Here is a 13,375-nt window from a genome sequence, read left to right on the forward strand (position 1 = left end):
AATAAGTGGGTTCTCTATATGTCACTGATTGCAGACATACTAACTAGAGCTATCGGTATGGTCTTGAATGTGAAAACTCTTATTTTCTCATATGAAAATGTAGTTTTTCATACTTCCAAGAAAAGTGCCTTAAGCATGGTCTTCAATGTGTGCGCGCACGTGGACATTCATATGCAACTACGTTTCCATACAGAGTCTCAAAATCATAGATATATTCATACCTCAGTAAGAATACATGTTGCAATTTACATCCTGCATGCAGACTGGCCTTGTAGCTCAGTGGCAGAGCACTGGTCTTGTAAACCAGGGGTCATGAGTTCAAGCCTCATCAGGGCCTTTTTACATGAGTCTTTCTGTATGTTGTTTTCAAGTCATTCTTCCCTGGAGTCACACCTTGCTTTGGATTGCTTATTGCCAAGCTTCCCTTTCCTGCTTTCATATTATCAAGAAAATATCATGAAGATCATTGAATTATAAATTATTGCCTCACCCCTTCCGATCGCCTCACGAACGCCTGACAAACGCCATTCTCACCCTGCCGGGCAAAGCCAAATAAGCCATGCATATTTACAGTTCCTTTGAAAGGCAGAGCGAGGACTAGGACCTCTGTTCCGACTGAATCTGCATCCACAGAAAGGATGTTATAAGGCCCTACAAATTTCACCAAGGAGATGTGAAATTCTTCCCCCATAAAATACTTTTTTTCCCAGATACCCCGGCTCTTAGGCAAATGAGGTTACTCCTCAAAACCCCACCCCCACTCACCATAAATATCCTTCTCTCCTACTGTCCATTCAAATGATACAAGGTATCTTGTACATAGAGAGAAAGGGAGAATAGGCAGACTTGTGCTTCAAAGATTTGGTGACCTTGGATGGGTGGGTTGAATGAAGAAGTGAACCTGGTTTCTGGGAAAGGAGTATCGAGATGAAGATGAGGAAAAGTGAACATGGACCACATTCATAGGTTAGAGAAATACATTTAATAGGTTGAATGGTTTTGAAAAGTGAACTTCGAGCAGTAATTGTTGTTTTTTAAATTGCAAAGAAATTAAAAATGAATGTGGGATTGGAGGCACACTCTGAGCAGAAAAGCACCATAAGCTGCTATGGTGCAACTCAAGATGGTGAATAGAACCTTTAATATGATGATGCTCTTCTTTTGCTAGTTTTTTCGAGTCACCTTTTATTGTAAGTAGCTGATACAGCATTTTTTGCAGCTCTTCAGTTTATGGTTATCATGTGAGAACACTGTTTTCATCATATTTATTATTCTACAAATGTATTTTTAAATGCACTGATGTGGTGTTTGCATGAAATGCAAGATGGCACATCATGGAATGTTTAAACTGAGCATCGCGTAGGATATGTGATATTTGGCACCCAGAGGAGTAGGACACGTAGATCCTATAAGAAGTAAAGACTCTCTTGCAAGGGCCGTCCATACTGAGTTTAAACTTTACTTTTTGTGAAATGGTTTATGAAAAACAACACGGCTGCTCCAGGTGAGGCTCGAACTCACAACCTCGGCATGGCTCAGTGCAAGTACTGCTGTATAAGTACCGCGCGCTAACCGATTGCGCCACTGGAGCTCTCTCTTTTCACATCTCCCCAGGTGAGCCATCTACAGCTGACCAAGTAGATGACAGACACTGCTCCATCATTCACTGTGCAAGATCGACTCACATGCTAGCATGTTATCATGACTATTAAAAATACAGTCCAAACGGAATAGATTCTATAATTGTCCTATAACATATGCTCTGTCTATTCAAAACCCCATAGAATTATATCTTGACAGTTCTGACAAAGTCTAGGGGAATCTTATGAATATTTGTAATTAGCACATAGTAAGAATTTCCCAAAAATGAAATGTAGGTCCCTAATTGGGGGAAGACGTGGAATGTGAGATCTTGCCTCAGCTGTTTTTTTTCTTTTTTAGGTACAGTATATTGACACTTCAGTACCTTTTGTGAAGCAAGGTTTCAGATGGGGCTGTAGGGCAGACGAGGTGGCCGAGTGGTTAAGGCGATGGACTGCTAATCCATTGTGCTCTGCACGCGTGGGTTCGAATCCCACCTTCGTCGGAAAGCCATCAGACTCTCTTTTGATGGCCAGCATTTCTTGTAGTATAATTACACTCTCTTTCAAGACAGAGCCAGGATCCGCTAGATGGGATCATCTGACTGTTCTATTTTAACAAATATGTCAAATAAAGTGAAGTATTTTGTGCGTAATAGAAATTAGATCTTTCATGGAGTTTCCAGAGGATTGCCTTTCACTCACTCCTGGCTTATTAACCAGTTTGGATAAATAGATTGATAAGAAAGCAGCTCTTACTCCTAAAGTTTAGGCCGTCTCAAATGAATGACTGTTAACATATGTCTGCCCCACAGAGACAGATCACTTCTAATAAGTGGGTTCTCTATATGTCACTGATTGCAGACATACTAACTAGAGCTATCGGTATGGTCTTGAATGTGAAAACTCTTATTTTCTCATATGAAAATGTAGTTTTTCATACTTCCAAGAAAAGTGCCTTAAGCATGGTCTTCAATGTGTGCGCGCACGTGGACATTCATATGCAACTACGTTTCCATACAGAGTCTCAAAATCATAGATATATTCATACCTCAGTAAGAATACATGTTGCAATTTACATCCTGTGTGCAGACTGGCCTTGTAGCTCAGTGGCAGAGCACTGGTCTTGTAAACCAGGGGTCATGAGTTCAAGCCTCATCAGGGCCTTTTTACATGAGTCTTTCTGTATGTTGTTTTCAAGTCATTCTTCCCTGGAGTCACACCTTGCTTTAGGATTGCTTATTGCCAAGCTTCCCTTTCCTGCTTTCATATTATCAAGAAAATATCATGAAGATCATTGAATTATAAATTATTGCCTCACCCCTTCCGATCGCCTGACGAACGCCTGACAAACGCCATTCTCACCCTGCCGGGCAAAGCCAAATAAGCCATGCATATTTACAGTTCCTTTGAAAGGCAGAGCGAGGACTAGGACCTCTGTTCCGACTGAATCTGCATCCACAGAAAGGATGTTATAAGGCCCTACAAATTTCACCAAGGAGATGTGAAATTCTTCCCCCATAAAATACTTTTTTTCCCAGATACCCCGGCTCTTAGGCAAATGAGGTTACTCCTCAAAACCCCACCCCCACTCACCATAAATATCCTTCTCTTCTGCTGTCCATTCAAATGATACAAGGTATCTTGTACATAGAGAGAAAGGGAGAATAGGCAGACTTGTGCTTCAAAGATTTGGTGACCTTGGATGGGTGGGTTGAATGAAGAAGTGAACCTGGTTTCTGGGAAAGGAGTATCGAGATGAAGATGAGGAAAAGTGAACATGGACCACATTCATAGGTTAGAGAAATACATTTAATAGGTTGAATGGTTTTGAAAAGTGAACTTCGAGCAGTAATTGTTGTTTTTTAAATTGCAAATAAATTAAAAATGAATGTGGGATTGGAGGCACACTCTGAGCAGAAAAGCACCATAAGCTGCTATGGTGCAACTCAAGATGGTGAATAGAACCTTTAATATGATGATGCTCTTCTTTTGCTAGTTTTTTCGAGTCACCTTTTATTGTAAGTAGCTGATACAGCATTTTTTGCAGCTCTTCAGTTTATGGTTATCATGTGAGAACACTGTTTTCATCATATTTATTATTCTACAAATGTATTTTTAAATGCACTGATGTGGTGTTTGCATGAAATGCAAGATGGCACATCATGGAATGTTTAAACTGAGCATTGCGTAGGATATGTGATATTTGGCACCCAGAGGAGTAGGACACGTAGATCCTATAAGAAGTAAAGACTCTCTAGCAAGGGCCGTCCATACTCTGAGTTTAAACTTTACTTTTTGTGAAATGGTTTATGAAAAACAACACGGCTGCTCCAGGTGAGGCTCGAACTCACAACCTCGGCATGGCTCAGTGCAAGTACTGCTGTATAAGTACCGCGCGCTAACCGATTGCGCCACTGGATCTCTCTCTTTTCACATCTCCCCAGGTGAGCCATCTACAGCTGACCAAGTAGATGACAGACACTGCTCCATCATTCACTGTGCAAGATCGACTCACATGCTAGCATGTTATCATGACTATTAAAAATACAGTCCAAACGGAATAGATTCTATAATTGTCCTATAACATATGCTCTGTCTATTCAAAACCCCATAGAATTATATCTTGACAGTTCTGACAAAGTCTAGGGGAATCTTATGAATATTTGTAATTAGCACATAGTAAGAATTTCCCAAAAATGAAATGTAGGTCCCTAATTGGGGGAAGACGTGGAATGTGAGATCTTGCCTCAGCTGTTTTTTTTCTTTTTTAGGTACAGTATATTGACACTTCAGTACCTTTTGTGAAGCAAGGTTTCAGATGGGGCTGTAGGGCAGACGAGGTGGCCGAGTGGTTAAGGCGATGGACTGCTAATCCATTGTGCTCTGCACGCGTGGGTTCGAATCCCACCTTCGTCGGAAAGCCATCAGAGTCTCTTTTGATGGCCAGCATTTCTTGTAGTATAATTACACTCTCTTTCAAGTCAGAGCCAGGATCCGCTAGATGGGATCATCTGACTGTTCCATTTTAACAAATATGTCAAATAAAGTGAAGTATTTTGTGCGTAATAGAAATTAGATCTTTCATGGAGTTTCCAGAGGATTGCCTTTCACTCACTCCTGGCTTATTAACCAGTTTGGATAAATAGATTGATAAGAAAGCAGCTCTTACTCCTAAAGTTTAGGCCGTCTCAAATGAATGACTGTTAACATATGTCTGCCCCACAGAGACAGATCACTTCTAATAAGTGGGTCCTCTATATGTCACTGATTGCAGACATACTAACTAGAGCTATCGGTATGGTCTTGAATGTGAAAACTCTTATTTTCTCATATGAAAATGTAGTTTTTCATACTTCCAAGAAAAGTGCCTTAAGCATGGTCTTCAATGTGTGCGCGCACGTGGACATTCATATGCAACTACGTTTCCATACAGAGTCTCAAAATCATAGATATATTCATACCTCAGTAAGAATACATGTTGCAATTTACATCCTGCGTGTAGACTGGCCTTGTAGCTCAGTGGCAGAGCACTGGTCTTGTAAACCAGGGGTCATGAGTTCAAGCCTCATCAGGGCCTTTTTACATGAGTCTTTCTGTATGTTGTTTTCAAGTCATTCTTCCCTGGAGTCACACCTTGCTTTAGGATTGCTTATTGCCAAGCTTCCCTTTCCTGCTTTCATATTATCAAGAAAATATCATGAAGATCATTGAATTATAAATTATTGCCTCACCCCTTCCGAACGCCTGACAAACGCCATTCTCACCCTGCCGGGCAAAGCCAAATAAGCCATGCATATTTACAATTCCTTTGAAAGGCAGAGCGAGGACTAGGACCTCTGTTCCGACTGAATCTGCATCCACAGAAAGGATGTTATAAGGCCCTACAAATTTCACCAAGGAGATGTGAAATTCTTCCCCCATAAAATACTTTTTTTCCCAGATACCCCGGCTCTTAGGCAAATGAGGTTACTCCTCAAAACCCCACCCCCACTCACCATAAATATCCTTCTCTCCTGCTGTCCATTCAAATGATACAAGGTATCTTGTACATAGAGAGAAAGGGAGAATAGGCAGACTTGTGCTTCAAAGATTTGGTGACCTTGGATGGGTGGGTTGAATGAAGAAGTGAACCTGGTTTCTGGGAAAGGAGTATCGAGATGAAGATGAGGAAAAGTGAACATGGACCACATTCATATGTTAGAGAAATACATTTAATAGGTTGAATGGTTTTGAAAAGTGAACTTCGAGCAGGAATTGTTGTTTTTTAAATTGCAAATAAATTAAAAATGAATGTGGGATTGGAGGCACACTCTGAGCAGAAAAGCACCATAAGCTGCTATGGTGCAACTCAAGATGGTGAATAGAACCTTTAATATGATGATGCTCTTCTTTTGCTAGTTTTTTCGAGTCACCTTTTGTTGTAAGTAGCTGATACAGCATTTTTTGCAGCTCTTCAGTTTATGGTTATCATGTGAGAACACTGTTTTCATCATATTTATTATTCTACAAATGTATTTTTAAATGCACTGATGTGGTGTTTGCATGAAATGCAAGATGGCACATCATGGAATGTTTAAACTGAGCATCGCGTAGGATATGTGATATTTGGCACCCAGAGGAGTAGGACACGTAGATCCTATAAGAAGTAAAGACTCTCTAGCAAGGGCCGTCCATACTCTGAGTTTAAACTTTACTTTTTGTGAAATGGTTTATGAAAAACAACACGGCTGCTCCAGGTGAGGCTCGAACTCACAACTTCGGCATGGCTCAGTGCAAGTACTGCTGTATAAGTACCGCGCGCTAACCGATTGCGCCACTGGAGCTCTCTCTTTTCACATCTCCCCAGGTGAGCCATCTACAGCTGACCAAGTAGATGACAGACACTGCTCCATCATTCACTGTGCAAGATCGACTCACATGCTAGCATGTTATCATGACTATTAAAAATACAGTCCAAACGGAATAGATTCTATAATTGTCCTATAACATATGCTCTGTCTATTCAAAACCCCATAGAATTATATCTTGACAGTTCTGACAAAGTCTAGGGGAATCTTATGAATATTTGTAATTAGCACATAGTAAGAATTTCCCAAAAATGAAATGTAGGTCCCTAATTGGGGGAAGATGTGGAATGTGAGATCTTGCCTCAGCTGTTTTTTTTCTTTTTTAGGTACAGTATATTGACACTTCAGTACCTTTTGTGAAGCAAGGTTTCAGATGGGGCTGTAGGGCAGACGAGGTGGCCGAGTGGTTAAGGCGATGGACTGCTAATCCATTGTGCTCTGCACGCGTGGGTTCGAATCCCACCTTCGTCGGAAAGCCATCAGAGTCTCTTTTGATGGCCAGCATTTCTTGTAGTATAATTACACTCTCTTTCAAGACAGAGCCAGGATCCGCTAGATGGGATCATCTGACTGTTCCATTTTAACAAATATGTCAAATAAAGTGAAGTATTTTGTGCGTAATAGAAATTAGATCTTTCATGGAGTTTCCAGAGGATTGCCTTTCACTCACTCCTGGCTTATTAACCAGTTTGGATAAATAGATTGATAAGAAAGCAGCTCTTACTCCTAAAGTTTAGGCCGTCTCAAATGAATGACTGTTAACATATGTCTGCCCCACAGAGACAGATCACTTCTAATAAGTGGGTTCTCTATATGTCACTGATTGCAGACATACTAACTAGAGCTATCAGTATGGTCTTGAATGTGAAAACTCTTATTTTCTCATATGAAAATGTAGTTTTTCATACTTCCAAGAAAAGTGCCTTAAGCATGGTCTTCAATGTGTGCGCGCACGTGGACATTCATATGCAACTACGTTTCCATACAGAGTCTCAAAATCATAGATATATACATACCTCAGTAAGAATACATGTTGCAATTTACATCCTGCGTACAGACTGGCCTTGTAGCTCAGTGGCACAGCACTGGTCTTGTAAACCAGGGGTCATGAGTTCAAGCCTCATCAGGGCCTTTTTACATGAGTCTTTCTGTATGTTGTTTTCAAGTCATTCTTCCCTGGAGTCACACCTTGCTTTAGGATTGCTTATTGCCAAGCTTCCCTTTCCTGCTTTCATATTATCAAGAAAATATCATGAAGATCATTGAATTATAAATTATTGCCTCACCCCTTCCGATCGCCTGACAAACGCCATTCTCACCCTGCCGGGCAAAGCCAAATAAGCCATGCATATTTACAGTTCCTTTGAAAGGCAGAGCGAGGACTAGGACCTCTGTTCCGACTGAATCTGCATCCACAGAAAGGATGTTATAAGGCCCTACAAATATCACCAAGGAGATGTGAAAGTCTTCCCCCATAAAATACTTTTTTTCCCAGATACCCCGGCTCTTAGGCAAATGAGGTTACTCCTCAAAACCCCACCCCCACTCACCATAAATATCCTTCTCTCCTACTGTCCATTCAAATGATACAAGGTATCTTGTACATAGAGAGAAAGGGAGAATAGGCAGACTTGTGCTTCAAAGATTTGGTGACCTTGGATGGGTGGGTTGAATGAAGAAGTGAACCTGGTTTCTGGGAAAGGAGTATCGAGATGAAGATGAGGAAAAGTGAACATGGACCACATTCATAGGTTAGAGAAATACATTTAATAGGTTGAATGGTTTTGAAAAGTGAACTTCGAGCAGTAATTGTTGTTTTTTAAATTGCAAAGAAATTAAAAATGAATGTGGGATTGGAGGCACACTCTGAGCAGAAAAGCACCATAAGCTGCTATGGTGCAACTCAAGATGGTGAATAGAACCTTTAATATGATGATGCTCTTCTTTTGCTAGTTTTTTCGAGTCACCTTTTATTGTAAGTAGCTGATACAGCATTTTTTGCAGCTCTTCAGTTTATGGTTATCATGTGAGAACACTGTTTTCATCATATTTATTATTCTACAAATGTATTTTTAAATGCACTGATGTGGTGTTTGCATGAAATGCAAGATGGCACATCATGGAATGTTTAAACTGAGCATCGCGTAGGATATGTGATATTTGGCACCCAGAGGAGTAGGACACGTAGATCCTATAAGAAGTAAAGACTCTCTTGCAAGGGCCGTCCATACTGAGTTTAAACTTTACTTTTTGTGAAATGGTTTATGAAAAACAACACGGCTGCTCCAGGTGAGGCTCGAACTCACAACCTCGGCATGGCTCAGTGCAAGTACTGCTGTATAAGTACCGCGCGCTAACCGATTGCGCCACTGGAGCTCTCTCTTTTCACATCTCCCCAGGTGAGCCATCTACAGCTGACCAAGTAGATGACAGACACTGCTCCATCATTCACTGTGCAAGATCGACTCACATGCTAGCATGTTATCATGACTATTAAAAATACAGTCCAAACGGAATAGATTCTATAATTGTCCTATAACATATGCTCTGTCTATTCAAAACCCCATAGAATTATATCTTGACAGTTCTGACAAAGTCTAGGGGAATCTTATGAATATTTGTAATTAGCACATAGTAAGAATTTCCCAAAAATGAAATGTAGGTCCCTAATTGGGGGAAGACGTGGAATGTGAGATCTTGCCTCAGCTGTTTTTTTTCTTTTTTAGGTACAGTATATTGACACTTCAGTACCTTTTGTGAAGCAAGGTTTCAGATGGGGCTGTAGGGCAGACGAGGTGGCCGAGTGGTTAAGGCGATGGACTGCTAATCCATTGTGCTCTGCACGCGTGGGTTCGAATCCCACCTTCGTCGGAAAGCCATCAGACTCTCTTTTGATGGCCAGCATTTCTTGTAGTATAATTACACTCTCTTTCAAGACAGAGCCAGGATCCGCTAGATGGGATCATCTGACTGTTCTATTTTAACAAATATGTCAAATAAAGTGAAGTATTTTGTGCGTAATAGAAATTAGATCTTTCATGGAGTTTCCAGAGGATTGCCTTTCACTCACTCCTGGCTTATTAACCAGTTTGGATAAATAGATTGATAAGAAAGCAGCTCTTACTCCTAAAGTTTAGGCCGTCTCAAATGAATGACTGTTAACATATGTCTGCCCCACAGAGACAGATCACTTCTAATAAGTGGGTTCTCTAAATGTCACTGATTGCAGACATACTAACTAGAGCTATCGGTATGGTCTTGAATGTGAAAACTCTTATTTTCTCATATGAAAATGTAGTTTTTCATACTTCCAAGAAAAGTGCCTTAAGCATGGTCTTCAATGTGTGCGCGCACGTGGACATTCATATGCAACTACGTTTCCATACAGAGTCTCAAAATCATAGATATATTCATACCTCAGTAAGAATACATGTTGCAATTTACATCCTGTGTGCAGACTGGCCTTGTAGCTCAGTGGCAGAGCACTGGTCTTGTAAACCAGGGGTCATGAGTTCAAGCCTCATCAGGGCCTTTTTACATGAGTCTTTCTGTATGTTGTTTTCAAGTCATTCTTCCCTGGAGTCACACCTTGCTTTAGGATTGCTTATTGCCAAGCTTCCCTTTCCTGCTTTCATATTATCAAGAAAATATCATGAAGATCATTGAATTATAAATTATTGCCTCACCCCTTCCGATCGCCTGACGAACGCCTGACAAACGCCATTCTCACCCTGCCGGGCAAAGCCAAATAAGCCATGCATATTTACAGTTCCTTTGAAAGGCAGAGCGAGGACTAGGACCTCTGTTCCGACTGAATCTGCATCCACAGAAAGGATGTTATAAGGCCCTACAAATTTCACCAAGGAGATGTGAAATTCTTCCCCCATAAAATACTTTTTTTCCCAGATACCCCGGCTCTTAGGCAAATGAGGTTACTCCTCAAAACCCCACCCCCACTCACCATAAATATCCTTCTCTTCTGCTGTCCATTCAAATGATACAAGGTATCTTGTACATAGAGAGAAAGGGAGAATAGGCAGACTTGTGCTTCAAAGATTTGGTGACCTTGGATGGGTGGGTTGAATGAAGAAGTGAACCTGGTTTCTGGGAAAGGAGTATCGAGATGAAGATGAGGAAAAGTGAACATGGACCACATTCATAGGTTAGAGAAATACATTTAATAGGTTGAATGGTTTTGAAAAGTGAACTTCGAGCAGTAATTGTTGTTTTTTAAATTGCAAATAAATTAAAAATGAATGTGGGATTGGAGGCACACTCTGAGCAGAAAAGCACCATAAGCTGCTATGGTGCAACTCAAGATGGTGAATAGAACCTTTAATATGATGATGCTCTTCTTTTGCTAGTTTTTTCGAGTCACCTTTTATTGTAAGTAGCTGATACAGCATTTTTTGCAGCTCTTCAGTTTATGGTTATCATGTGAGAACACTGTTTTCATCATATTTATTATTCTACAAATGTATTTTTAAATGCACTGATGTGGTGTTTGCATGAAATGCAAGATGGCACATCATGGAATGTTTAAACTGAGCATTGCGTAGGATATGTGATATTTGGCACCCAGAGGAGTAGGACACGTAGATCCTATAAGAAGTAAAGACTCTCTAGCAAGGGCCGTCCATACTCTGAGTTTAAACTTTACTTTTTGTGAAATGGTTTATGAAAAACAACACGGCTGCTCCAGGTGAGGCTCGAACTCACAACCTCGGCATGGCTCAGTGCAAGTACTGCTGTATAAGTACCGCGCGCTAACCGATTGCGCCACTGGATCTCTCTCTTTTCACATCTCCCCAGGTGAGCCATCTACAGCTGACCAAGTAGATGACAGACACTGCTCCATCATTCACTGTGCAAGATCGACTCACATGCTAGCATGTTATCATGACTATTAAAAATACAGTCCAAACGGAATAGATTCTATAATTGTCCTATAACATATGCTCTGTCTATTCAAAACCCCATAGAATTATATCTTGACAGTTCTGACAAAGTCTAGGGGAATCTTATGAATATTTGTAATTAGCACATAGTAAGAATTTCCCAAAAATGAAATGTAGGTCCCTAATTGGGGGAAGACGTGGAATGTGAGATCTTGCCTCAGCTGTTTTTTTTCTTTTTTAGGTACAGTATATTGACACTTCAGTACCTTTTGTGAAGCAAGGTTTCAGATGGGGCTGTAGGGCAGACGAGGTGGCCGAGTGGTTAAGGCGATGGACTGCTAATCCATTGTGCTCTGCACGCGTGGGTTCGAATCCCACCTTCGTCGGAAAGCCATCAGAGTCTCTTTTGATGGCCAGCATTTCTTGTAGTATAATTACACTCTCTTTCAAGTCAGAGCCAGGATCCGCTAGATGGGATCATCTGACTGTTCCATTTTAACAAATATGTCAAATAAAGTGAAGTATTTTGTGCGTAATAGAAATTAGATCTTTCATGGAGTTTCCAGAGGATTGCCTTTCACTCACTCCTGGCTTATTAACCAGTTTGGATAAATAGATTGATAAGAAAGCAGCTCTTACTCCTAAAGTTTAGGCCGTCTCAAATGAATGACTGTTAACATATGTCTGCCCCACAGAGACAGATCACTTCTAATAAGTGGGTCCTCTATATGTCACTGATTGCAGACATACTAACTAGAGCTATCGGTATGGTCTTGAATGTGAAAACTCTTATTTTCTCATATGAAAATGTAGTTTTTCATACTTCCAAGAAAAGTGCCTTAAGCATGGTCTTCAATGTGTGCGCGCACGTGGACATTCATATGCAACTACGTTTCCATACAGAGTCTCAAAATCATAGATATATTCATACCTCAGTAAGAATACATGTTGCAATTTACATCCTGCGTGTAGACTGGCCTTGTAGCTCAGTGGCAGAGCACTGGTCTTGTAAACCAGGGGTCATGAGTTCAAGCCTCATCAGGGCCTTTTTACATGAGTCTTTCTGTATGTTGTTTTCAAGTCATTCTTCCCTGGAGTCACACCTTGCTTTAGGATTGCTTATTGCCAAGCTTCCCTTTCCTGCTTTCATATTATCAAGAAAATATCATGAAGATCATTGAATTATAAATTATTGCCTCACCCCTTCCGAACGCCTGACAAACGCCATTCTCACCCTGCCGGGCAAAGCCAAATAAGCCATGCATATTTACAATTCCTTTGAAAGGCAGAGCGAGGACTAGGACCTCTGTTCCGACTGAATCTGCATCCACAGAAAGGATGTTATAAGGCCCTACAAATTTCACCAAGGAGATGTGAAATTCTTCCCCCATAAAATACTTTTTTTCCCAGATACCCCGGCTCTTAGGCAAATGAGGTTACTCCTCAAAACCCCACCCCCACTCACCATAAATATCCTTCTCTCCTGCTGTCCATTCAAATGATACAAGGTATCTTGTACATAGAGAGAAAGGGAGAATAGGCAGACTTGTGCTTCAAAGATTTGGTGACCTTGGATGGGTGGGTTGAATGAAGAAGTGAACCTGGTTTCTGGGAAAGGAGTATCGAGATGAAGATGAGGAAAAGTGAACATGGACCACATTCATATGTTAGAGAAATACATTTAATAGGTTGAATGGTTTTGAAAAGTGAACTTCGAGCAGGAATTGTTGTTTTTTAAATTGCAAATAAATTAAAAATGAATGTGGGATTGGAGGCACACTCTGAGCAGAAAAGCACCATAAGCTGCTATGGTGCAACTCAAGATGGTGAATAGAACCTTTAATATGATGATGCTCTTCTTTTGCTAGTTTTTTCGAGTCACCTTTTGTTGTAAGTAGCTGATACAGCATTTTTTGCAGCTCTTCAGTTTATGGTTATCATGTGAGAACACTGTTTTCATCATATTTATTATTCTACAAATGTATTTTTAAATGCACTGATGTGGTGTTTGCATGAAATGCAAGATGGCACATCATGGAATGTTTAA

At 40.6% G+C, this 13,375-nt stretch overlaps 13 non-coding genes across 13 annotated transcripts; 10 read left to right on the forward strand and 3 right to left on the reverse strand.

Moving 5' to 3' along the window:
• The first annotated feature begins 265 nt into the window (after nucleotides 1-265).
• Nucleotides 266-337, forward strand: TRNAT-UGU (transfer RNA threonine (anticodon UGU)). The gene has a single exon. It is a non-coding gene; the product is annotated as a tRNA-Thr (tRNA).
• A 1,159-nt stretch (nucleotides 338-1,496) lies between these two features.
• On the reverse strand, nucleotides 1,497-1,591 carry TRNAI-UAU (transfer RNA isoleucine (anticodon UAU)). Its single transcript has 2 exons — nucleotides 1,554-1,591; nucleotides 1,497-1,532 (listed from the first exon to the last, which is right to left on the reverse strand). It is a non-coding gene; the product is annotated as a tRNA-Ile (tRNA).
• Nucleotides 1,592-2,004: 413 nt separating this feature from the next.
• TRNAS-GCU (transfer RNA serine (anticodon GCU)) lies at nucleotides 2,005-2,086 on the forward strand. The gene has a single exon. It is a non-coding gene; the product is annotated as a tRNA-Ser (tRNA).
• Nucleotides 2,087-2,675: 589 nt separating this feature from the next.
• TRNAT-UGU (transfer RNA threonine (anticodon UGU)) lies at nucleotides 2,676-2,747 on the forward strand. Its single transcript has one exon. It is a non-coding gene; the product is annotated as a tRNA-Thr (tRNA).
• Nucleotides 2,748-4,417: 1,670 nt separating this feature from the next.
• TRNAS-GCU (transfer RNA serine (anticodon GCU)) lies at nucleotides 4,418-4,499 on the forward strand. The gene has a single exon. It is a non-coding gene; the product is annotated as a tRNA-Ser (tRNA).
• Nucleotides 4,500-5,088: 589 nt separating this feature from the next.
• Nucleotides 5,089-5,160, forward strand: TRNAT-UGU (transfer RNA threonine (anticodon UGU)). The gene has a single exon. It is a non-coding gene; the product is annotated as a tRNA-Thr (tRNA).
• A 1,151-nt stretch (nucleotides 5,161-6,311) lies between these two features.
• TRNAI-UAU (transfer RNA isoleucine (anticodon UAU)) lies at nucleotides 6,312-6,406 on the reverse strand. Its single transcript has 2 exons — nucleotides 6,369-6,406; nucleotides 6,312-6,347 (listed from the first exon to the last, which is right to left on the reverse strand). It is a non-coding gene; the product is annotated as a tRNA-Ile (tRNA).
• Nucleotides 6,407-6,819: 413 nt separating this feature from the next.
• Nucleotides 6,820-6,901, forward strand: TRNAS-GCU (transfer RNA serine (anticodon GCU)). The gene has a single exon. It is a non-coding gene; the product is annotated as a tRNA-Ser (tRNA).
• A 1,810-nt stretch (nucleotides 6,902-8,711) lies between these two features.
• On the reverse strand, nucleotides 8,712-8,806 carry TRNAI-UAU (transfer RNA isoleucine (anticodon UAU)). Its single transcript has 2 exons — nucleotides 8,769-8,806; nucleotides 8,712-8,747 (listed from the first exon to the last, which is right to left on the reverse strand). It is a non-coding gene; the product is annotated as a tRNA-Ile (tRNA).
• A 413-nt stretch (nucleotides 8,807-9,219) lies between these two features.
• TRNAS-GCU (transfer RNA serine (anticodon GCU)) lies at nucleotides 9,220-9,301 on the forward strand. Its single transcript has one exon. It is a non-coding gene; the product is annotated as a tRNA-Ser (tRNA).
• A 589-nt stretch (nucleotides 9,302-9,890) lies between these two features.
• On the forward strand, nucleotides 9,891-9,962 carry TRNAT-UGU (transfer RNA threonine (anticodon UGU)). Its single transcript has one exon. It is a non-coding gene; the product is annotated as a tRNA-Thr (tRNA).
• Nucleotides 9,963-11,632: 1,670 nt separating this feature from the next.
• TRNAS-GCU (transfer RNA serine (anticodon GCU)) lies at nucleotides 11,633-11,714 on the forward strand. The gene has a single exon. It is a non-coding gene; the product is annotated as a tRNA-Ser (tRNA).
• A 589-nt stretch (nucleotides 11,715-12,303) lies between these two features.
• TRNAT-UGU (transfer RNA threonine (anticodon UGU)) lies at nucleotides 12,304-12,375 on the forward strand. Its single transcript has one exon. It is a non-coding gene; the product is annotated as a tRNA-Thr (tRNA).
• The last annotated feature ends 1,000 nt before the right edge of the window (nucleotides 12,376-13,375 follow it).

The sequence above is a fragment of the Triturus cristatus genome, chromosome 12 (assembly GCF_964204655.1).
Source record: "Triturus cristatus chromosome 12, aTriCri1.1, whole genome shotgun sequence".
NCBI lineage: Eukaryota > Metazoa > Chordata > Amphibia > Caudata > Salamandridae > Triturus > Triturus cristatus.